Source organism: Argiope bruennichi, chromosome 4, assembly GCF_947563725.1.
Source record: "Argiope bruennichi chromosome 4, qqArgBrue1.1, whole genome shotgun sequence".
Lineage (NCBI taxonomy): Eukaryota > Metazoa > Arthropoda > Arachnida > Araneae > Araneidae > Argiope > Argiope bruennichi.
The window spans coordinates 111,442,763-111,467,282 of record NC_079154.1 but is presented as its reverse complement, the minus strand read 5'-3'; the positions used below and the strand labels follow the sequence as shown (position 1 = coordinate 111,467,282).

Genomic DNA, 24,520 nt, shown 5'->3' with positions numbered 1-24,520 from the left:
TAATTTTAAAAGTTTCAAAAAGTACCCTTAGGCTATATTTTATGAGTAATAAATGTAAGAGGTTTCGGAAAAATACACTCAGATTAAATTTTATTAGTAATTAATCCAAGAGGTTTCGAAAGATACTTTCAGATGAAATTTTATTAGTATTTAATTTTAAAAGTTTCAAAAAGTACCCTTAGGCTATATTCTATGAGTAATAAATGTAAGAGGTTTCGGAAAAATACACTCAGATTAAATTTTATTAGTAATTAATCCAAGAGGTTTCGAAAGATACTTTCAGGTGAAATGTTATTAGTATTTAATTTTAAAAGTTTCAAAAAGTACCCTTAGGCTATATTTTATGAGTAATAAATGTAAGAGGTTTCGGAAAAATACACTCAGATTAAATTTTATTAGTAATTAATCCAAGAGGTTTCGAAAGATACTTTCAGATGAAATTTTATTAGTATTTAATTTTAAAAGTTTCAAAAAGTACCCTTAGGCTATATTCTATGAGTAATAAATGTAAGAGGTTTCGGAAAAATACACTCAGATTAAATTTTATTAGTAATTAATCCAAGAGGTTTCGAAAGATACTTTCAGGTGAAATTTTATTAGTATTTAATTTTAAAAGTTTCAAAAAGTACCCTTAGGCTATATTTTATGAGTAATAAATGTAAGAGGTTTCGGAAAAATACACTCAGATTAAATTTTATTAGCAATTAATCCAAGAGGTTTCGAAAGATACTTTCAGGTGAAATGTTATTAGTATTTAATTTTAAAAGTTTCAAAAAAGTATCTTGGAGTTTAATTTGTTAGTAATTAATATAAAAGATTTCAAAATATACCCTCAGGTTAAATTTTTTTTGTAATAAATGCAGCAGTTTTAAAGAAGTATTCTCAGATTAAATTTGATTTGTAGTTAATGCAAGATGTTTTAAAAAGTTCCCTCACGTTAAGAGCTATAGGTTATTAATTCAAGATGCTTAAAAAGATAAAGGTTAAATTTTATGAGGAAGGTTAATTTTTATGAGGAATTATCCCCTCATGTTAAATTTTATGAGGAATTATAAGAGGTTTCAAAAAAGTACAATCAGGTTAAATTTTATGAGGAATTATGATAAGAGGTTTCAAAAAAGTACAATCAGGTTAAATTTTATGAGGAATTATGATAAGAGGTTTCAAAAAAGTACAATCAGGTTAAATTTTATGAGGAATTATGATAAGAGGTTTCAAAAAAGTACAATCAGGTTAAATTTTATGAGGAATTATGATAAGAGGTTTCAAAAAAGTACAATCAGGTTAAATTTTATGAGGAATTATGATAAGAGGTTTCAAAAAAGTACAATCAGGTTAAATTTTATGAGGAATTATGATAAGAGGTTTCAAAAAAGTACAATCAGGTTAAATTTTATGAGGAATTATGATAAGAGGTTTCAAAAAAGTACAATCAGGTTAAATTTTATGAGGAATTATGATAAGAGGTTTCAAAAAAGTACAATCAGGTTAAATTTTATGAGGAATTATGATAAGAGGTTTCAAAAAAGTACAATCAGGTTAAATTTTATGAGGAATTATGATAAGAGGTTTCAAAAAAGTACAATCAGGTTAAATTTTATGAGGAATTATGATAAGAGGTTTCAAAAAAGTACAATCAGGTTAAATTTTATTAGTAATTAATACAAGAGGTTTCAAAAGATACCTTCAGATTAAGTTTTGTTAGTAATTAATGTAAAATCTTTTGAAAGGTATCCTCAGGTTAGGTGTTGATAGTAATTAATGCAAATTAACGTTTTACACGGGCACCCTTCCTTTTGTCCGAAATTACTACCGTATAATGCTTTTGTTTTGTATATTTATTAAATATTCATGCTGGTAAATCACATTCTTGCTATCTTATTGTAAACGGTTATATATATAAAAAAACATTGTTATAAAAGTATATTTAAAAAAATTGGAAACATTTATTAAAATTAAGGAAAACTTATAATTAAATAAAATTGTCATCAATAAAAATCAATTTTTGAACATTTTTACTTATGGGAAAATGATTTTGTGCAGCATTATGAGGAAAAACATTTGATTAATTTTTGATTGTATAATAATTTAATTAAAGTTTTAAAAGACCGTTACTTATTGATCGCCTTCATTTGAGAAGCAGCTGCGTACCAAATATGTGCTGTGGAGCATTTTGAACATTTTTTTTTTACTTCACATACAACGCATGACAAATTATATTCATCTTATAAACATTATCATGTTAAGAGTTTAAGAAACCCTGGATTAGACATCTCAATCTAGATTAATACAAATATTTTGATTTAAAGCATTTATTTCTAGGATGCAACATAAATTTGTGTTATCTATTCAAATGGATATTAGCTGAAAGATGCTCTTTTTCATTTTCAAATTAATTATAAATTTAATTTTCAATCATTGAATGGTTATAAAGCTTTATGGGCTCAACCGAAAATCTCTCGGTAAGCGTGAAATTTCACTAATAAAAAAATGTTTTGACAAATTTTATACTTTAGTAATTTTTTTCCCTTAATTTTTTAAAATATGCATCAATAAATCAAAAATTTGGTACTTAACTATGTAATATAACTATATATGTTATTGTATGCACAAAACTATAAAATTATTATATAGTATCAAGTACTGCCTAGGTGTAGGTACATATTTACTGTATGATTAAATATAAAAAAACCATTTGGCAATATTTATAAATTTACTTCTTTATGAAGTGTCTTAGCAATTCCAGGTCATTATAAAAGCAGATATAGTCAGAAAATAAACATTGGTAGGGAAGAAAATTTACCTTTTCGAACTAAGTTTTAGTTTAGGAACAATTAATAAATTCAAAGATTGATAATATTTAAAGGTTTTCGCAATTTCAAGAAACTAGGTAAAGGCTTTTTTTCATTTGTTTCCATAACGATTACATCATATATATTTTACATATAATCAAAATGTAAACGTATATTTTTGTTGCATGTTTTAGAAAAAAAAATCATCTATTTGAAAACGAATGCTTTAAGTTGACAATTTTCGAAATTACATTCAAAGAAAGTCAAAAAAAATTTCGGAAATTGAATTAAATCTTCCTTTTTATAGTGGTGTAAGCCCCAAAATAATCAAACATTCTTCACTATTGCGAAGCATTTTCATTAGTTTTAGACGATTATTTATTTTCTGTCTGTTATCAAGTTACAAAAAACAATATTTGGACAGTCATATCATTTCCAAAATTTCTAATCATAAAATAATCTAACCCTACTTTAATCATTCTCTTCGAATTCAATGCCTCTAAAACGTTCTAAAATATGTTGAAGGACATCAGCACTGAATGCAATAATGGATTGTTTAAATTGCAGTTTGATATGAAAAATTATACAAATTGTTCTCGCAAAAATATAAAACTTATTTCAATATCTTGTTCAATTTGGAGCAATTCCAATTATCAAATGAAATTTTGAATGCCTTATATATTATAAAAACATGTTTAATTTGAAATTTTCTGATTCTTTTCTCGAAAATAATTTCAGTTTATTTGAAATTTCATAGAATAATTAAAATCCGAATCTTAAAATATTTTATCATTTAACATTTAATTGATCATTGTTTTCAAAACATTATTGTTTCTCTGATGTAGGAAATGTGATGTAATTATTATGAATATTTATAATAAACATTTGACAATATATAAAATCTTGTATCAAAGCATTTTGAGATTCAAAGTTCATAAATTCTTTTAATTATATATTCTTTCATTTTCAGCTCAATTAAAAAAAATGTTTAATGGTTTGAATACAATTTGCTTAAGACATTGACTTAATTAATACGATTAAAATTTATTACTTCTGCAGCGAATTTCACTGAATTCTTTTCAATTCTTTTGAAAGAATATTTCATCATCTAAATTTTTGTAAGGAATATTTTACAATTTTTCGGCCTGATTCGTGATGCTATCTTTCGATTTCATGTCTGATATATAAAATTATAATGCTAGTTCCGTTAGATTCGTAATTTTTTCTTTTTAAATAACACATATTTTTTTGAAAGTTCTGCTCATTAAATAAAATATTTACTAGAGAAATTTACTAAGGATTACTCAGATATTATAGATTTACTAGTGATGCAATCTTTCAATTTTATGTCTCATGTATGAAATTATAATGCTAATTTCATTAGAATCTTCGTCTTGTTTTTGAATAACAAGTATTTTTTGAAAATTCAGTTCATTAAATAAAATATTTACTAGATAAAAGTCTTAATAAGATTTAAATAATCATTTGCTTCTTGAATAATAAAACGATTTGAATTTGATTTAATCTATTTGGATATCGTTAAAGAATAAACATCTATCTTTTCAAATTAAATATTGCAAATTAACAGTACGAAAAAAAACTTTTGAAACAAATATAAACAACCTTTATAAGCGACCACTAAAATGCAGCCCCCCTCCCCCCCAAAAAAAAAACTCCAATTTTTCAAATTCCACCAACACCTGAACTGTTCCATGATACCTTAACAACAACACCATCAGAACTTTCCTCCCACTTTTTATTTTGTCTGATTCTTTCTATGAGGGGGTCTGCCATAGCGATCGTTTTAAGACAACGCTAACAACAGACGATAGTTATTAATAGAAGGAGAGGGCTGTGAAAAGGATGGAGAGAAGAAGAAGGTAAAAAAAAAAAAAAAAGACTCACTCACCCCCTGAACGCATGTCTTCCCTCGCCGGTCTTCCATCTGGAAGTGAGCTCGGCAGTGAAGCGCGCCACGCAGGAAAGCCAACGAAAAGGGGTGACCTTCTCCGGATCAATTCTGTTTCCCGCGCAGCCCTGCGCTGCGGGGGAATCGTTTGCGGAGAGGGGCGGAGACACCCCCGGGCTGCTCCAATCCATCCCGCCGTGTCTGGGAGAGTTCGTCTTGATTTTTGGAACAAATGCGCTTAGATATATGTCTACCCCGTTGATTTACGAACGGTTTTAATTATCTCCGAGTAATGGAAATGGGAATGACGATGCGATAGGAAAAGGGGGATTTAAATTATTCGTCTGCGAATGATATTATTGTTTAAGTACATCCAGACTGTCCAATTTAACTTAGATGATAAGCAAACGATCATTGAACTTGTAGAAATAAATCTTTTTTTTTTTTAAATCAGAATGAATTAAAGGAAGGATATAATAGATAAATGTTCTGTTTAATGTATCTATATTTTATCTTACAAGTATGGATGTCATTATTTTAAATTTTGGTTCATAACAAAAGAAGTTTAATTAAACCCATTTATTTTTAATGGTGAGTAAACCAAATCAGGAAGAAAGCTTTTTGTAATCAAAATCGACTCAAAAATGGTTAAAGTATATAAATCTACATCGGAAAACATCTCATTTTTCTTATATATCCCTTCAATTCGCGGTGATGTAATGAGAGCTTCTACAGCCACTCAAACAATGTTTTGGAAGAGCCTGAACTTTATTGAATTTTGAATCGTTGTCATATGTTAAAAATCACGTCTGTGTAATGGCTTATTAACCAAATTCAAATTTTTTTTGAATAAGAACAGGTTATATTATAGGAAATTTAATGTGTACTAAGACACATATGTAGAAAATCTTTCGTTGAATTTGATCATGGAACTTGATCTTCTGATTCTAAAACCAAAATCTTACTATTGTGCCTCTATAGTTCGTGTAACAAGAGCATATAATCACGTGGTATATTTTTCCTTCTCTTTTTCTGTCTACTTGAGAATGGGATTTCCAATTCAAAAAATGCACCATTGTTTTGACCTATAATCTAGCTGTATATAACAATAACTCATTTTGGTAAATGCAACGTTATAATTAATTTTTTGTACTAACTTGAAAAAAGCAGGGTTTTTTTTTTCGAACTGTGTGCTTTAGAGTTTGTTTCTGATTCTATAATCATGGCCACTTCCGAATCTTGATCACGTGATGTGTTTGATGCAAGATTTCATCGCATACTGAGAAGAAACAGTATAATCAACAGTTTCTCTTAAAGAATAGCTATTCTGAAGTTGGTACAGATGCTTCTCTAAATGTTTGTTTTCTAATACCAAACACGGTGGTTCGATGATAAGTTATTGGTTTCTAGACCTGAAAAATACCTAGTTCAAGATCCATTGCACAAAGTATCTCTTATACAGCTGCTCTAATTCAAATATTTTCCAGCCGTTAGAACTAGAAAATGTTATCATGTGGCAATAATAGTGATGAAATCCTGATCATCAGACCAAAAATTAAAACCACTAATCACGTTTTAAAAATATTCTTGTGTACTTTCAAAACGAGATTTGAACATAACTAAATAGAATTTTTACCCGATGGTTACAAACGGATACAGATGCCCATGCCATTTAATTTTTACCCAATGGTTACAAACGGATACAGATGCCCATGCCATTTAATTTTTACCCGATGATTACAAACGGATACAGATGCCCATGCCATTTAATTTTTACCCGATGGTTACAAACGGATACAGATGCCCATGCCATTTAATTTTTACCCGATGGTTACAAACGGATACAGATGCCCAAGCCATTTAATTTTTACCCGATGGTAACAAACGGATACAGATGCATATGCCATTTAATTTTTTCCCAATAGTTACAAACGGATACAGATGCCCATGCGATTTAATTTTTACCCACTTCTTACAAACGGATACAGATGCCCATGCCATTTAATTTTTACCCAATTCTTACAAACGGATACAGATGCCCATGCCATTTAATTTGTACCCAATGGTTACAAATGGATAAAGATGCCCATGTCATTTATTTTTTACCCGATGGTTACAAACGGATACAGATGCCCAAGCCATTTAATTTTTACCCAATGGTTACAAACGGATACAGATGCCCATGCCATTTAATTTTCACCCGATGATTACAAACGGATACAGATGCCCAAGCCATTTAATTTTTACCCAATGGTTACAAACGGATACAGATGCGGATATAATTTTTCTCTTCTCACAAGACACTAATATGTCTCTCCTCTAAGTTCTAAAGAGATTTATCTCCTTACCTTTTCCCACTCTTTTCATACATAATTGAAATGCATTGAACTGAATTCATTGATAACTAAACGCTCAAAATTATAAATTTTATATAGACTGTTTAGTCTTACAAAAATTGCGACTAATTATTCATTTAAAAAAAAACTTAAATTTTCTCTTTATTTCGCACTTTTGATTTCAAACTTTTTAAAGTATCGTTGTATAAACTTAAGAATAATATTATTTGAATGAAAATGCCAAAATTACATATATATAATCTTATATATAATATAAAACTTATACAATTAACAAATACCTTACTATTTATATATTTAAAATTTTCTTCTTTAAAATTATTCACAATAGAGGCATAATAGAGACAAAAAAAAAAGAAAAAAGACTCGGGGCTCTCTATGACAGGGATGGGCAAACTTTTTCAGAGTACGGGCTAATTCTAATTTTTTTCTAGGTGTTGCGGTTTACCCAGTGGCGTAGGTGTGGTGAGATAGAAAAAAAGTCTGCGATATTTATTATAATTTAACAATAAATACGGAATATGTAGATAAGTACAAACATAATAAAAATAGCAGGATATAAACATAATGATATTAGCCGTCGGTGTTCCATAAATATGTTTCTTTTAGTATGCGCATCTTATGTCTTAATAAAGGCGGTCACTCCAGAAATTTCTTGGTGGTCCACCGGTCGATTGCGATCGAATTAATAGTCAACTTGCTCTATGATATCCCTTAGTCTCCTTTAAAGTGCCGATTTCCCTAATTTTTATTTCCAATAAAGCCTTGCGATCCTTGGTCAAACATCGATGATCGCCGATTCCCCCAAAATGTAACAATTTTTGAAGGACAAAACAAGCATTACTTTAATGTGTATTCTATATGGGTAAAAGAAACACAGCAGATTTCTTCTGACCCAACTACAGTATCGATTTCGCCAGTATTTATTTTAAAAATGAAAGTTTGTAGTTAAAAATACATCTTCAATGTTCCTATGCTTTTTTAATTTCTATATGCATAGTTGAAGTATGGAAATCTTGAAAGAATTCAAATTTTGATGAATCTACACGTTTTAGACATTTCTGAATTCGATAAACATATTTTGTGAAAATATCCGTCCGTCTGTCTGTCTGTAACAAAGATAACTCAAAAATGCTTTGAGCTAGATGGATAGAATTTGGTCTACGGTCTTTACATCAAAATTGTAGATTTCTTTCAAATTTTCAGCATTATCCTTTCGGAGGAAGTCTGTCTGTTCGGTTGTGTGTTAAAACGATAACTGCAAAACGAATAGAACTAGATGGATAAAATTCGACATCAAATTTGGCGCCAAATCTGATAAAAATTTGTCCATCCGTTGACCTTTACTTTCAGACACATTTAAACGCGATATTTCAAAAACGCAATAATTTAAATATATGATATTTGGCATGGGATTTTGTGATTACAAGTGTAGTTTTCGTGCCAAACTTTTTCTTTCAATCGAGTGGGAAAAGCGCATCTTAAACACAGATTTGTTACTATAAATCGCATGCAAAAGTGTTATCGCCAAAATATTTCGCCAAGAATGACTATAGCTTTGGTAAAAATGCTAAATTCACGCCAAAAAAATATTTCTTGATTATTCTACGCTAGTGCCGTGCAAGGTGTTCTCTTGAGAGGAATATTTTAAGATTCATAATCTAATTATTAATGCAAAGGTAATGAGAATTCTCCATTTATTGTCAAATGAATAGATACATACCCTTGAATTGGATGATTCATAAAGTGTTACGGACCAAGCGTTACAATCTTCTTTAGTGCGCCAAGCTCATTTCCTTGCCGCCATTGGTCACCCCAAAGAGAAGGACAATTTTTCAACTTTATGGATGACTAGAAAGAATCGCGGGATAAAAGAAGACGTGGCATATAAATCTTAGCATTATACTGACAAAATTAATCATAGTCATTCGAATGAAGCACATTCAAGAGAATTATGGAATTTGTCAACTTGGTGAAAATTATATCACAGATGTATGATTGATTTTGCCAGTATATACGTTAAAATGCAACATTATTGATGATTGAATGCCAACAAAATGGACGCATCCCATTCCGTTGAAACGATGAAAATATATTAATATAATCTATTCTTAGTACATCGAATTTGAAGGTTTTGGGAAGAAAATTCGATTTGCAGAAATCCATATGTATATAAAAAAATACATTCCACAACTTTTACAATATTTTCATCCTTTTTCCATATGTTAATTATTCTTTTATTTAGTCATTGGTTTTCTATTTCATACCGAAAGATTTCAATATAAGAAAGATTTCGCTATGGCTTGTGGTGAAAGCTTATAAGCCAGTTAAACTATCCGAGCAATTGCTTTTGTATCGTGGTTATGTTACTGGGCTGCAAACCACAAGGTCCCAGGTTCTATCCTCGCTCATAACAATCAGCCACATTGGTGACCCGGACGTGATCCTTCAACCTTCGTACAGCTGTTGGGGCGCCATCTACCCACAGCAAAACTAAAGTCGTGAGACTCACTTGACGCAGCAACAGCATCAGCAACCCCTCACGCATACACGCTCGCCATAACACTTGGCGCTACTTAAATGGGTACAGGCGCAGTAGAATCAACAGCTCAATACATCACCACTCAATAGCCATATCGTTCGTCTCACTGGAAGGAGAGTCTGTGGTGAAAGCTTATAAGCCAGTTAACATCTACGCTACCCGAGCAATTGCTTTTGTATCGTGGTTATCTTACTGGGCTACGATCCACAAGCTCCCAGGTTCTATCCTCACTCATAACAATCCGCCACAGTCTTAACTAAATTTAAAGTGGGACTATGTACCTATTAAGGAAAGCATGATATGTGGATTTCACATTAAATACATCGATTTCTGTCAAATTTTAAAAGAAACCTATCCAGATGAAGTCTGCCTGTTCGACTGTACGAATACAAATTTACAGAATAATTACAAAACAAAAAGAGATAAATAAAAATTTATACATAAATGTAGCATCTAAAATGTAGATCTGTTTCAGATTTCGAACCAAATGCGTCAGGGAGATTGACTGTCTGTATGTCTGTGTTTTTACATGCAGGTAAACGCGATGGCTCAAAAATGCAATGAAGTTAATAAATGAAATTTGTTATGTTATTTTACAATTAAAACTGTAGTTCTGTATCAGATTTTGATTTCGATCGGTCGGAATATAAAGTCGTTCAAATATACATAAATCTAGTTTTCGGATACCTGTGTATTAACCGCATCAAAAGGATTTACAACCAAAAAAATTTCAAAAAGATCGCACTAAAATAAGCTTTTACATAATCATAATTCTCCAATGTTTTAAGGTCTCGCCACAAGTATCGGTTTTCTTTACTATACTGAGAAGCACACTACTCTCATGTTTGGAACTCTGAAAATAAAAATCAGAGTACTTGTGTCTTTCACGATTTTGCCAAAAGTCCACAATTTTATGCGGGGCTGGGGTGGAGGAAAACAATTTTATTAGAGAATATGCGAGAAAGTTTTGGAAGGACAACTTCTGCTCCTTTCTTTTTATGTTTATGTTGGTTAGGTTGGTTGATTCATCATAATTCCAAGATCAAATTATTTGATTATCATAATTTTTTCCCCTTTTTGATCTTTGTATACGATAAAATAAAAACGGTTGTCAAGAACTGAGTTAGATATATCAGAATGCCATAGATGTTTTCTTTTTTTTTTCTCACACACTGAAAATTATATATGAAAATTATGAAATAATAATATATATGGGTTTCTTTTCATAGTGACAGAATTTTACATATTTTAAAAATTTGATTATTCATTGATTCCACATCATCAAAACTGTTCTTTAAATTAACTACATTTTCATTGATTATTCGTTAATTCCACATCATCAAAACCGTTCTTTAAGTTAACTACATTTTCAATAATTATTCATTAATTCCACAACATCAAAATTTTTCTTTAAATTAACTGCATTTTCATTGATTACTCATTAATTCCACATCATCAAAATTGTTCTTTAAGTTAACTACATTCTTGATAATTATTCATTAATTAACGTCATCAAAATTGTTCTTTAAACTAACTACATTTTCAGTGATTATTCATTAACATCATCAAAATTTTTCTTTAAATTAACTACATTTCTAGTGATTATTCATTACTTCAACATCATCAAAAATTTTCTTCCAATTAACTGCATTTTCAATGATTATTCATTAATTCCACATCATCAAAATTTTTCTTTAAATTAAGCATATATTCATTGATTAATCATTTATTGCACATCATCAAAAATTTTATTTAAATTAACTATATTTTAAAGTAGCTAGATATTCAATTGCATGATCAAAAATTAGTTAGATTATCTAGACCATTTTTACAAATTTTATCGAATGAACTTGCTGAAATTCCCTTAAACTTTCTTTTTTACTTCTTTAATACGGAAAGATATTTGATACATTCGATCTCAGAACTTCTAGACCCTAAATGCAATCATCAGTTTCTCCAGTTGAAATGGAAAAAGATTTTTGTTTTTGGAAAAATGTTCAGTAAAGAGTGATAAGAGAAAGATTTCAAGATGTCTTTATTTCTCCATAATCTATGACAGCGCATCAAGGAAAATGTTTTTTCTCATTTGCTTTAGATGGAAAAAGAATAATAATAACAAATTAAAGTTCTAGAACCGTTTTTCGATTTAAAGGAAATTTTCAGAAAAAGATACATTTGATATTGTGGCATTTTTTTTTCTTATAGAAGACTGTATTTAAAAAATAAAGTTATCAATAACTTGTAAAAAGAATCCAGTCTGGGTTAAATTTCAGTTTAGGTCAAATGGAAATTCAATGAACTTCGATTTAAATAAATATAAGAAATGATGATATTCCACCTGAAATCACAATAATATAAAATTGTATCAGTGTATCATCCTACGTCTAGTTGGTAATCGTTTTATGCTGTAATGTGGATTCATACAGTTTTTTTGCAGTATACGCAATGAATTCGAAAACTATATACATACATAAGCTGTGCCATTCATACTGAGATGACAAAACTCGTAGGATAGCAATATTCAAATATATAGACAGAAGTAGTATCGCATTTATATAAAATATATAAATAGGCAGTGCACTGACACGACCTTCATTTGCATTCCCTTGATTCATGTGAAAAGGTATCTGACATGATCGGACAGGAATTAACAGATTTTGAACGCAGTATAGTAGTCGGAGCTAATGTATAGTACAGTCCGTTTCAGAAATCGTTAGGCAACATTCCAAAGTTCACAGTGTCAAGAGTATAGCAGGAATACTTAATTTCAGGTGTACCCTCCCATTATGAACAACGCAGTGGCCGACCATCTGCATTTAATGACCGAGACCAGCGACGTGTGTGTAGAATTGTCAGTGTTAACAGACAAGCAACACTTCATGAAACAACCGCAGGAATCAATGTGGGACTTACGAAGAGTGTGTCTTTTCGAACAATGCAAAATTTGATTATAATGGACTAAGACAGCAGAAGACCGATTCGAGTGCCTTTTCTAACAGCAACGCATCACCAGCAGTGCCTCTCATGGGCTCGTGACTATATCAGTTAGATCCTAGGCGACTGAAAAACTATTCCTTGAGCGGATGACTCATGATTTGAAATAGTAAGAGCTGATGGTGTGTAGCAGAGACCTCAAGAAGCCTTGGTCCTAAGTAATCAATAAGGTACTGTACAAGCTGATGATGGCTCCACCTTGCACAGTACCTTTTTCTTCCATGGAATCGATTGAATGCTCTAATCTAACTGTACCGATCAATGACTGAAAATTATTATGTTCAACTATTTGTAGGCCACTTGCAGCTATTCAATGGCTTCATGTAGATAATTTTTAAGCATAACAAGGCGTCATGTCACGTGACCACAACTGTTCGCGATGGATTTGAAGAACATTATAAGCGATTCCAGCAAATGATTTGACCTTCTAGTTCGCCCATCATGAATCTCGTCAAACATTTATGGGACATAATCATGAAGTCAGCTCTTGCACAAAATCCTACACCGGCAATACTTACGCAATTATGGACATCAATAGGACTACATGGCTCGATATTTATGCAGAGGATGATTCGACTTGTTGAGTCCATGATACGTCAAGTTGCTGGATTTTGCCAGGCAAAATAAAATCTAACAGGTTATTAGGTGATATCTCAAGATTTTTGTCTTCTCAATGTACATATGAATACGCTATTTTCATTAACGTGTGCAGAATGCATCATGCGCAAGATGCAAAAATCGTTCAAATGCTTTGCAGAACATACAACTGCAAAATTAGGTGATTAGGAACGTAGTTATTTCTTAAATAATAAATGTTTTTAATTAGAAAGTATTACTTATTACACCATAGTATTAACCCCCGGGGGGCACCTCGAAATGAGGATGAGATGCTTCCGGCATGGTGGTTGGATCTCGCCACCCTGGAGGGTACACTAATAGGTGAGGGATCTGACTCCCCCCATCGATGACGGGACATACTTCCTTCGGGGAGGGTTGTACCGTGGCCAGTGACGGTCCTTAGGACTCAACCACAGTTCCCGCCAATGTTGCTGTTGCGGCGGTCCGGTCATTCAGTTTTTATGTTTTAAATCCGTGTGCCTTTGTGGCGGGTCGGAGAGTTAGATGGTTGACTACACCATAGTATTACACCATATTACTATGTAATCGTTTTTTTAATGGCTTGATTTTGCCTATCAAATAGAATTATATACATCAAAATACCTAAATTATCTTCATAACCAAGGGTGGATTTAGATTATTTATTTATTTTCTTTCCAAAGTAATGCATATTATGAACTTCCTAATTTTTATAAATTTATCAATTTATATTCACATTTTAAAGCATTATTTAACTTTATTCACATTTTAATTACTTGTTTTAATTTTAATTACAATATCTTCGTTGGAAAAAATATGTTTATTTATTTATTTATAACCACCTGGCTCCAGATCGAAACTCTCAAACAAATTACACTTAATATTTTTAATTCACAAAATTTTTATTCTAAAAAATTTATTTATATGGCAAACAGAATAATAATATCTTTCTAATCGACTTACTTACTTCCTATTTCAGTTCAGCTATCTGTTTACCCTGTCCGAAATAAACTGACTAGAGACAGTCTTAATCAGAAATTTACAGCAAAAGAACTTCTCCTTTACAAATAGAGCAATGTATAACTGTTTGAAAAGTATGTCTCAAATAAAACTTTTATAAAAATGTTATTTTTAATCTTGGTGTCATTTTTAAGTTGCATTTTTTATTGCCATTCTTTAAAACAGCTTTCTAGCTGAAATAGTTCTCTAACAATCTCCCAGCTTTTGAAGTATTTTTTACGAGAAATATTCATAATCCTTTCATCCATGAGGCATCATTAAAGATAAACATTTTGAAAAGTTAAAAAAAAAAGCGACATCACAGAAAAAGGAAACAGATTTTATGAAGCGAAAAAAAAAGATAAATAGTAATATTACAATAAATGCTGCCTTTCTAGTAGCATTGTTAAACAGAAAACAACTTAACGACCGTTTAACATTAACTATACAAAGTTATCAATTCCGCAAACAAGGTACCTTTTTTTTTTTTTTTTCTCTTTTGCAAAAGCACTTTTATCACTTTGGCGACGCTTTTTATTATTCAGCTTTTTTTTGAAGTAGCGACCAATTTACGACGAGCGGTTATGTCTCTTGGCATCTTTTCATGAACATGATAGTTTAATACTTGGCGATCTCCGCTTCGCGAATAACGGGCCGTTAGTTTAAGTAACTATAATCGTTCTTCCTGGATCATTTTCTTTTTTAGTATTTTTGAAGCACTTATTATTAATTTGTATTAATATGCGAAGTATCTTTTAAGTGCCAACCAAGATTAAAGTTTATATTAAAACCTACTCGACTAGAATGTGTTAATGAGGTCTTTAAATTAGAGTCTTTAGGAAGTTATTTGAATAACTAAATTAATATTTTAAACGAAAGATTTTATTGTGGTTTTGTACGTTAGTATTCTGTCAGCGTCCTGGCATAGGGGTAGCGCGTATTCCCCTTGATCTGGGCGTCCTGGGTTCGAGTCCCGGTTTCGGCATGGTTGTTTTTCCATTGTTCTATCTGTGAGATGTGTGAATGTGTCCACCTGTAAAAAGGGGTTGTGCAAGCGAATGAGTGATGCGTGAGTAGCAAAGTCGTACTCTTGGCCCTAGTTGGCGCTACTGAAAAAAAAAAAAAAAAAAAAAAAAAAGACCTTCCTCCACAGGCTGAAATCGCTTCCTTGGAACAGCGGGCTTGTCCATGGCAAGTGCCATAGAAACAACAACAACATTAGTATTCTATTTTTTTTTACTGAAATTCAAATCAATTTTGTAAAAGATAAAATAAAACAATTAATAATATGATTGTATTGAAATGTGTTAAAAGATTTTAACACACTAGCTACCGCATAATTTGACTGATTAACAACTGTTACCTAATTAATTTATATACATTATTTAATTAAATGATCCTTTTGCGTCTACATTTAAAGACAGCAATCATATAATTAGATAAATGATCCGAATGAATTGCAAGAATAAACCGAAATAGAAAACGTGTTAAGAAATGTTTATTAAAATATTATTTTAGATTGAAAGCATGGAAATCAGGCCAACACATAAGGCCAGAAATGCCAACCGGACTTGTTTGAAGACACATTATGGCGCAGATATGATTAATTAACAATAGATGGGAAGCCTTTATTTTGTGGTACTTTATTCGTGTAACCTTACAAGCACTTGTTTAGTATCACAATAATTGCTCATAGTTCTTGCCATTCACAATTCTGTAGGACTCAGATTGGCAGCGCATGAATTGGTGAACCTTTCGGAATCTGGTATTTTGCCGATGCTCCATAATTCAAACATTCGACATTGTAAAATTAGGTTCCAACAAAAAATTTTAATCATATTTAGATAACTGCAGTTGACCACAGGACCTGCGACTTCGAATATGTTTATTTGTTCTACATACGTGTATAAATGTAAAGCGCATATATTTCTTAATCGTACAGTTTTTATATCCAACACATAAAAGGTTTAAATCTCTACCTCTCCAATTCATTTGCTTCTCTAAAGTATCCATATTAAAACATATTTATTGTCAATGCTTAATGTATAAATATTAAGATTTGAGTTCCCACAATAGAATTCACCTACATATAAACGACCTGATTGAAATATGAAGTTTGTACACTTATAGTGGCATTTGTAAGAAATTACATTTGAACTTAATTAATTAATTTAAATAACAAATTGTAATTTAATTAAATTATATTTTTATATTTTAAGCCTGTGTACCGAATTTCATCTATCTAGCTTTTTACGTTTCATAATTATTGAGTTCATTTTTACTTGAGCAGGCAGACTTTTTCTAAACACATTTCATTCAAAATTTGATGAAAATCTACAAATTTGGTTTTAAAACTAGATTCTAAATTTCATTCTTCTGGCTTAAAGCATTTTTGAGTTAATAGACAGACATAATTCTGAAGATGTTTCTTTTTCTTTCTTTTTTTTTAACTTAGGGTGGTATGAAACATAAAGGTTTGTAAAAATTTTGAGTTCTAGTTCTTTTTGACATTATAATACTATTTTTATACTTCGTACACAAAAAAGTAAAAATTATGAATGAAGAACTTTTAATAAAATTAAATATCAATGGTAAAAAAAAATCCTGATTAAAATGAGACATGAAATTAGAAATACATTATTTATCAGTTAAATGCATAAAACAAAACATCTGTTGTATATTTAAAATTGTCCCAGTTATAAAATTACAAAATTCGACAAAAAAAAAAACGGTTTGCAGAAAAAATTTAAAAATACATCAGTGTATATTTTTATAATCAATATTACATACGAAACGAACATAATAGAAATAAATGATTCTACTATTAATGTTTGAAAAGAAAGATGTCCTGTCAGTATAAACTTAAACATTCCGATAAAAAAGTTGTTTCATTTTCAGAAATCTTCTAATGCGATCCAAAATAATAATAATAATAATAATCCAACAAATAATGCTTTATATATGTGATATATTTAATTCTTTTCTTTTCATAGCCTTCATTTAAAATAAATATTTTCATTAAAAGTATTTGTTAGCTGGACTTCTAATAAATTTTCTGGCGAAAAAAAAAAATGCTTTAAATATTTTCTCGTACAATCCATCCGCATCTTTCAAGTACAGTTTTTTTTCCCCTATTGTTTTCTTCTTTGCTTATTGCATCTTAGCTGTTAGATAACAAATAACAGTCTACTATCGATGACTGTTAAATATCAATCAAATTCTCGAATGTTTCATCTCTCATTTTTATTTTATTTCTAATTTTATTTGGATGAAAGTGTCATAGAATACATCAACAAAAAATATCTAAATGTTCGAGTGACAAACTGAAAATTGTACTTTTTTTATATAATAGAAGTACATCCCATCGTGTTCATGATTTCAATATCAATCAGCATATAAATGTCCTCTCTTGGACCACTTCCAGGAAAAAGCAGTACAAATGAAATGAAAATTTCACGCTGAGATTTGGATAGGACCATTTTGATTTCATCCCGGAAAAAAGTAATTTTTTTTATGGAGTTTACAAAATATATTTCTTTTTTATCCACTTTTTTAAAAAGAGGAGACAGTTTTTTGACGACTTGGATCTCCTTTTGTTGTGGCTGTCCATTGTGTGCTATGAATACACAGTGACTTTTGGATGATCTATTTCCCATGCTGTTAAACTTCTTAGAATTTGAATGGACATTAAATGAAACTCCAACCCCCACCACATCCCGAGTTTTGTTCCTGTCTTAATTTTGGAAAGTTGGCACACAATGAATTGAACTTCTCATTTCCTCTTATCCTTTTTTTTCGTAAATTACAATCTATTTAGACTTTCAAATGAGATCATTATTAGAACCAAGTTCCATGAAACTATTAAAATGAAATACTTTTAAGTACATTGTCCAAGGAAATGTTCTTAAATGAGATTGTTAATGAGAATGAAGAGCTTTCGTTTAAAAATGCAATAACCACTTACTTTAGGCGCTCAGTATAATAATGTGAATCCATCTATTGTTTTGTGAAATTTCTCTAATATGAAACCGGAACCAAAAAATCGCCAACTTAGTGAAGAATTTTGGCGCCAAAATGGAATGATGGTAATAATTCAGCTTGGCGGTGATAAGGGTTTGAAAATAAAAGTTTCGAGATTTTATATTATTATGCTTATAATTTCAGATGATGTTAATGAATTTTAAACATTTGAAAATTTTACTTATTCTTTAAATTATTAAATAGAATATGAAGATGCGATTTTTACTGTTATTCTTCTTTAGCAAATATTTTCTTTTTCTTTAAATATTTGTCAAAGAGAATAGAAGAAAAATAAATTATCCTTATTGAATATATTTATATAATTTAAATCAAATCGTTAAAATAGCGAAACAATTTTAATTCTGGTATTTTTTTAATGGTCCTTCTTAGATTTTCCTTCACCTTTTCTTGGAAAATTTTAAAAGAAATACACAAATTTTTATTGTGTTTCGAAAAAAAAAACCCACTTTAGTTTCAATTTACATTTTAATTAAATAAATCAATGTAAATTTATCTCCTTAGAATTTATCTCCTTAGAATTAATTTGATTAAAAAATTATTAGCTTCTTCTTCATCTTCAGCAATAATAGCTTCTATTCGTGTACTACTTCATATTGTACCTTTTCTTCTTGGAATTATTTTCTCACATCAGATCTTTCTCTATCAAGTGGCGCCATGGATAGGAAATCAAAATTTCATTTAAATGGAAATTAACAATCGATTACATTTTGAATAAATTATAATAGTGTAATGTTATCGTAATGGATTAGTATGGGCGAGGATAGAACCTGGGTCTTGTGGTTTGCAGCCGAATAACAGGACCACAATACAAAAGCAATTGCCCGCGTAGCGTAGCTGTTAACTGGCTTATAAGCTTTCACCACATTATCATATAGGATATGAAAATTCACACAATTTTAACATAAGAAAGTGTCACAAAAGTAACATAAAAAAATTTATTAACATCAAGGTATAATTCCCATGTTCCTTCTTGGGGGTCATTATTAGATTGTATTCTAAGTGAGAGTCGTCCATTTTTTCCTGATTGTGAAATGTGGAACTTAGAAAATAATTAAATAACTGCTCCTGAAACTTGTCAACTATTTTCATCTACATCATAATGAAGCTATAAAGTGTATCGTCACTCTACAATATTATATTTAAACCGCGAGAATCAGTATCTTATGTAAATTTTTCCCCGAACTCATCTACATGCGATGACCTAGCGCAATTTCATCAGATGGCCAAGCTTTCCGAAATGATTCATGCTTTAATATTCTATCCATTATGACTTATTGGATAGAAATATTTAAATTTACTTTAAAATATTTTATCACTAACAACACATATCATTATTTTACATTTATTTTTCTTGAAAAATAACATTTGTATTAAACAGAACTTGCACACAATCTATACTAATTACTGGAAAACAACAATAAAAACGTGAATATTCCCCAGAATTCCCCATTTACAAAGCGAATAACAAGATACAGGGCCAGACAGCATAATGGGAAGCACTGATTGTGTGACCTGAACTAATTTGACATTGTATTACCTTGCTTAGGTGCTTTGTTTAAGAACTAAAAGATTTTCCTGGCCTTTTGTAATGCTATAACATTTGTTTACTTTAACTGTAACTGTATTTTAAAAAAAAGAGACAGGTAGACTGAAACATTATTATTAGCTTAACATCCAAATAAATGTGTAACAATTACGAATTCTATTAAAAATTGGAATTGTATTAACAGTTTTTCCACTGTAGTTGGTTAAATTCCTACGTTTTCCATAATATTTACTTATTTAAAATAATATTTATAAATATCGAGGGCCTGTCTAATATTGCTTATGAACTTGGATGTTGTATTTAGATAAATAGACAAGTAGATTTAAAAAAAAAAAAAACATTTTTAATTTAGCAACCAAACAAATTTGTAAAAATTACGAATTCTATTACATATTAGGAGTGTATTAACTATTTCTCAAGTGCAATTGATCAGATTTCTTACCTTTGTCATATTTGCTTATTTATAAATACCGAACCTTTGTCTAATATTGTTTATAAACTTGGACACTGCACAATCATGAGTCTAAAAAACCGAAAACTTGTACATTTTTAAAAACATGATATAAAATAAATCATTAATTCTTTGATTAAATTGAAATAATTAAGATATCATCTAATTAGAAAGAAGAATAAGTAAAACAGTTTAAGAGTTCATTCTGATGAACAAAGGTTAACGTTAAAAGAATCCAAAATCGACAATTTAAATCTTTTCAATTTAAAATTCTTATAGTAACAAACATGTTGTTAGTTTTGTGCATTTATAAGCAAAGTGTATTTTAGTATTTTGGGTGATGTGAACTGCAAAATACATCTGTACTCTTCCATTCAATATATTAACCTATTCAGTATGCCTACTGACAAATAAAGCATAACCACCTGTCAAATAACAAAGCAACACGATCTAATTAGTATATCTACCCACAAGTAGATGTCCCCAAAAATTCGCAACAAATTCCCAAAATGTCCTACAATATTTTGAGTAACATGCAACGGCAAAGTGCATCATGCACTGTCTGTACTCTTACCATTTAATATATTGATATATTCAATATGCTTGCTGACAAATAAAACACAACCACCAGCCAAATAACAAAGCAACACGATCTAATAAGTATATCTACCCACCAGTAGATGTCTCCAAAAATTCGCAACAAATTGCCAAAGAAAAAGAGACGGCTGGCCTTAAATCTCCACAATTCTCGTCTGGCACAAAACAAGCTATCAAAGATCCCCTCCAAGAAATAACTGCCTTAAGCAACAACCCTATTCAGGAGAAATATTTCATCGTTTAGGCTGACCTTTTTTCACTTTTCCTTCTCCGCCAGCCACATACTAAGGAAATGGCGAAACGGGGAGCCATATCTCAGGGTGGAAGTGGGGGATGATGAGCAGGGAGACAGTTTGTGAAGGGGAGATGGATAAATTCGAGATGGTTCCACTCTAGTTAATGAGAAGGAAAATGTGATTTGCTGTCCTGCATATTCCTCGAGCTTGGGGAGAGTTGAGTTTCCCTTTTGAATTTGATGTCGTCGAATGAATTTGCTTAAATTAGACATGACTGAGCTTGTTTCGGTCTTCGAGTGAATTTACGCGAATTAGACAGGAATGAACCTGTTGCATGCATTAGTTGTTTTGAGTGAATTTTCAATTCTTATATGTTTTGACAGCTTAAATAATCTTTATTTTAGTCGCTACTATCTCTCGAATCACATGTTGAGGTGGTTTTTTATCTTTTACATACAATGTCTTAATCTTTAATTTTATAATTTAAAAATATCTAAAAACAATATTTTATGTTGATACCTACTATTTTATTTCCAGAATGTTCTCAAGCACGGATTTGTTTCACCCCCCTCCCAAACAGATTTGTTGCACATTGTTGTTTTTAGAAAATATGCTGTTGCACATTGTTCCTTTTAGAAAATATGCTGTTGCACACTGTTGTTCTTTGTCATTGAGAAAGTAGAAAAATTTAGATAATTGAATTTAAATTATTCACAATCTAGAAAAGAGATTCACTCACTGCCTTAAATACATTCTTATACAAACTTTCTTAAATACATTCTGCCTTAAATACATTATATGATTCGTAATTATTACAAAAGCATTCAACTTAAGATATATATAAATCTCTACTAATAATAGGGAAGAAAGTCTGTTTGTCTTCATGTTTCCAAACGCTGAACCTAGAGCTATGAAATTTGGCACAAATATACTTTAAAAATTAGAGTGTGAACTTCGAGTAGTTTTTCACTATTTTAAATAATTACCAATATATAGAAATTTTAGCATTCTTTTTATCGATAGATATCAAAATATTATAGAAAAATATAATTTGCTCCCCTATAAAACTTAAAAAAAGTAATAATTTTTTAAAAATATATTTTGGGGGCAAAATTCATCTTCATACCACTTTAAAATTCAAAATCTTAGCTTTTAAATGATAACGCTTGTGTTTTTGTGTGAATAGCAAGATTTTGTTTATGTGTTTAAAACAAACAGCGAGACAAAAGAACAAGCCCTCCCTATTAATCATTGGTTTTATTTCGACAATTTTTATTTCATACGTGGACATATACCACTTAGATATAACATCAGTGTTTGAATGTTTCCTACCATCACTCATTTCCAGAAGGAGGTTCGAAAATACTATTTCACAGTATATTCCCTATGGAAAAAGAGCACCTAAATGAATCCTTTTTCACTTGCGAAAGAATAATTTTCGTACGCAATATGAAATAAAGGACACTAGAAGCGCCTTTGCTCCAGATGATAAACATTGTTCTTTTGTCACTATCATTCTCAATATATATATATATATATATATATATATATATATGCTTGATATTATTTTTATACATTTAAAACACCCCGTTCAAAAAGTATAGATTATCAAGAAAATGTTTACAGAGGTAGAAAAACGCATCAATCTGTCAAAATCCAATAGCACATATTGCCTATTATGTACCAAATTTATTCATATTGGCATTCTTCATTCATATTATACTGCATGAATGTTTATTTCGTTGATTATTAGATTTATTGGATATTGTTCAAATTAGAATTTATGTATCTAAAATAAATAGTAAAACCAAATAAGTAGTTTACAACATCAAGCATTAGTTCGATTTTGATAGCTTTTATTTTATATGAAAACACATGATCTCTAAATATGTCTCTAATAATTTTTATGACTACCCCATGACAAGCATTGTCCCCGATTTTGCCAACTTTTAATTCTTAAAAATTTTATTACTGATCGCTGCCTCCCTCTGATTTCTATTTTCTAAATAAATTGAAAAAAAACACCAATTCGCTTTACTTTCTTTGTAGACGTTATCAATTTATAAAGGAAAACCTCCATCGAGTTCTCCAACCATACTCACTGTACTGATTTCATTAATATTTATTTCTTTGAAAGTTCATGACATTTGCATGCGTCAATGGTCTCCTGACTACCTCCCTCCAATCATTTATCAAATAAATATTATAGCGCTGAATATAAAAAAATACAAGATCACAGTATATTCCCTATAGGAAAAAAAACTAGGACCCCTTTCCCATCCCAAACCATTGGTAGTTTTTTGCTTGTTTTTACTTCATTTGGAACTTCATAACGTTTAAATGCAGCAGCGACTATTCCTCCCCCCGTGCCTATTATTTGTCTATTTTAGAGAAATATTGCAAAATAAATTAAATAAAAAAACACACCTTAAAACAGCTTCAAGCCTCGGTAACGAGATGGATTTCGTTAATTTCTTCACATTGCACGCATAAATAAGAATGATTTATGTTTATTGATGTTTATTAATAAGAATGATTTATTAATAAGAATGTTTATTAATAAGAATGATTTATTAATAAGAATGTTTATTAATAAGGATGATTTATTAATAAGAATGTTTATTAATGTTTATTAATAAGAATGATTTATTAATAAGAATGTTTATTAATGTTTATTAATAAGAATGATTTATTAATAAGAATGATTTATTAATAAGAATGTTTATTAATAAGAATGTTTTTTAATAACAATGATTTATTAATAAGAATGATTTATTAATAAGAATGATTTATTAATAAGAATGATTTATTAATAAGAATGTTTATTGATGTTTATTAATAAGAACGATTTATTAATAAGAATGTTTATTAATGTTATTAATTTTATTATGTTTATTAATAAGAATGATTTATTAATAAGAATGTTTATTAATGTTTATTAATAAGAATGTTTATTAATAAGAATGTTTATTAATAAGAATGATTTATTAATAAGAATGTTTATTAATAAGAATGATTTATTAATAAGAATGTTTATTAATAAGAATGTTTATTAATGTTATTAATTTTATTATGTTTATTAATAAGAATGATTTATGTTTATTGTGGAAATAAAATTTAAATTAGCATCGTCATTTGGAGTGATAAAAAGTGATTTCCATTGATAAATTAATGCTATTATACGGTGGGCGAACAATCGATCGCCAAAGGCGCCTAGTATTTATTTTACTATCATTCTTTAGAATTCTGCGCATTCATATTCAAGCGGTATACACATACGATTGACGATATTTAATAGATTTTTGTCTGTACGTTATCATTATGTTAATTAAGAATTAAATTTATAAAATTAATGTAAAAATAGACAAATCAAGCTCAAAATATTATTTTGCTATGTTGTTTTAGATTAGAGGTTAAATTTTCCTTTATATTATTTTTTCATTCACTCCAATTGGAAATTAA

The 24,520-nt window shown here is 29.9% G+C and overlaps 2 protein-coding genes across 3 annotated transcripts in view; one reads left to right on the top strand and one right to left on the bottom strand.

Annotated features, from left to right (window-relative positions):
• LOC129967145 (ras-like protein family member 10B) overlaps positions 1-4,772 on the bottom strand; it is a 41,456-nt gene extending 36,684 nt beyond the window's left edge. The window contains exon 1 of the mRNA XM_056081835.1: positions 4,702-4,772. The gene's annotated coding sequence lies outside the window, so the exon portion shown is untranslated. The remainder of the gene's footprint in view (positions 1-4,701) is intronic.
• LOC129967146 (uncharacterized) overlaps positions 1-24,520 on the top strand; it is a 93,780-nt gene that overhangs the window by 44,958 nt on the left and 24,302 nt on the right. The gene's annotated exons all lie outside the window — the stretch shown is intronic.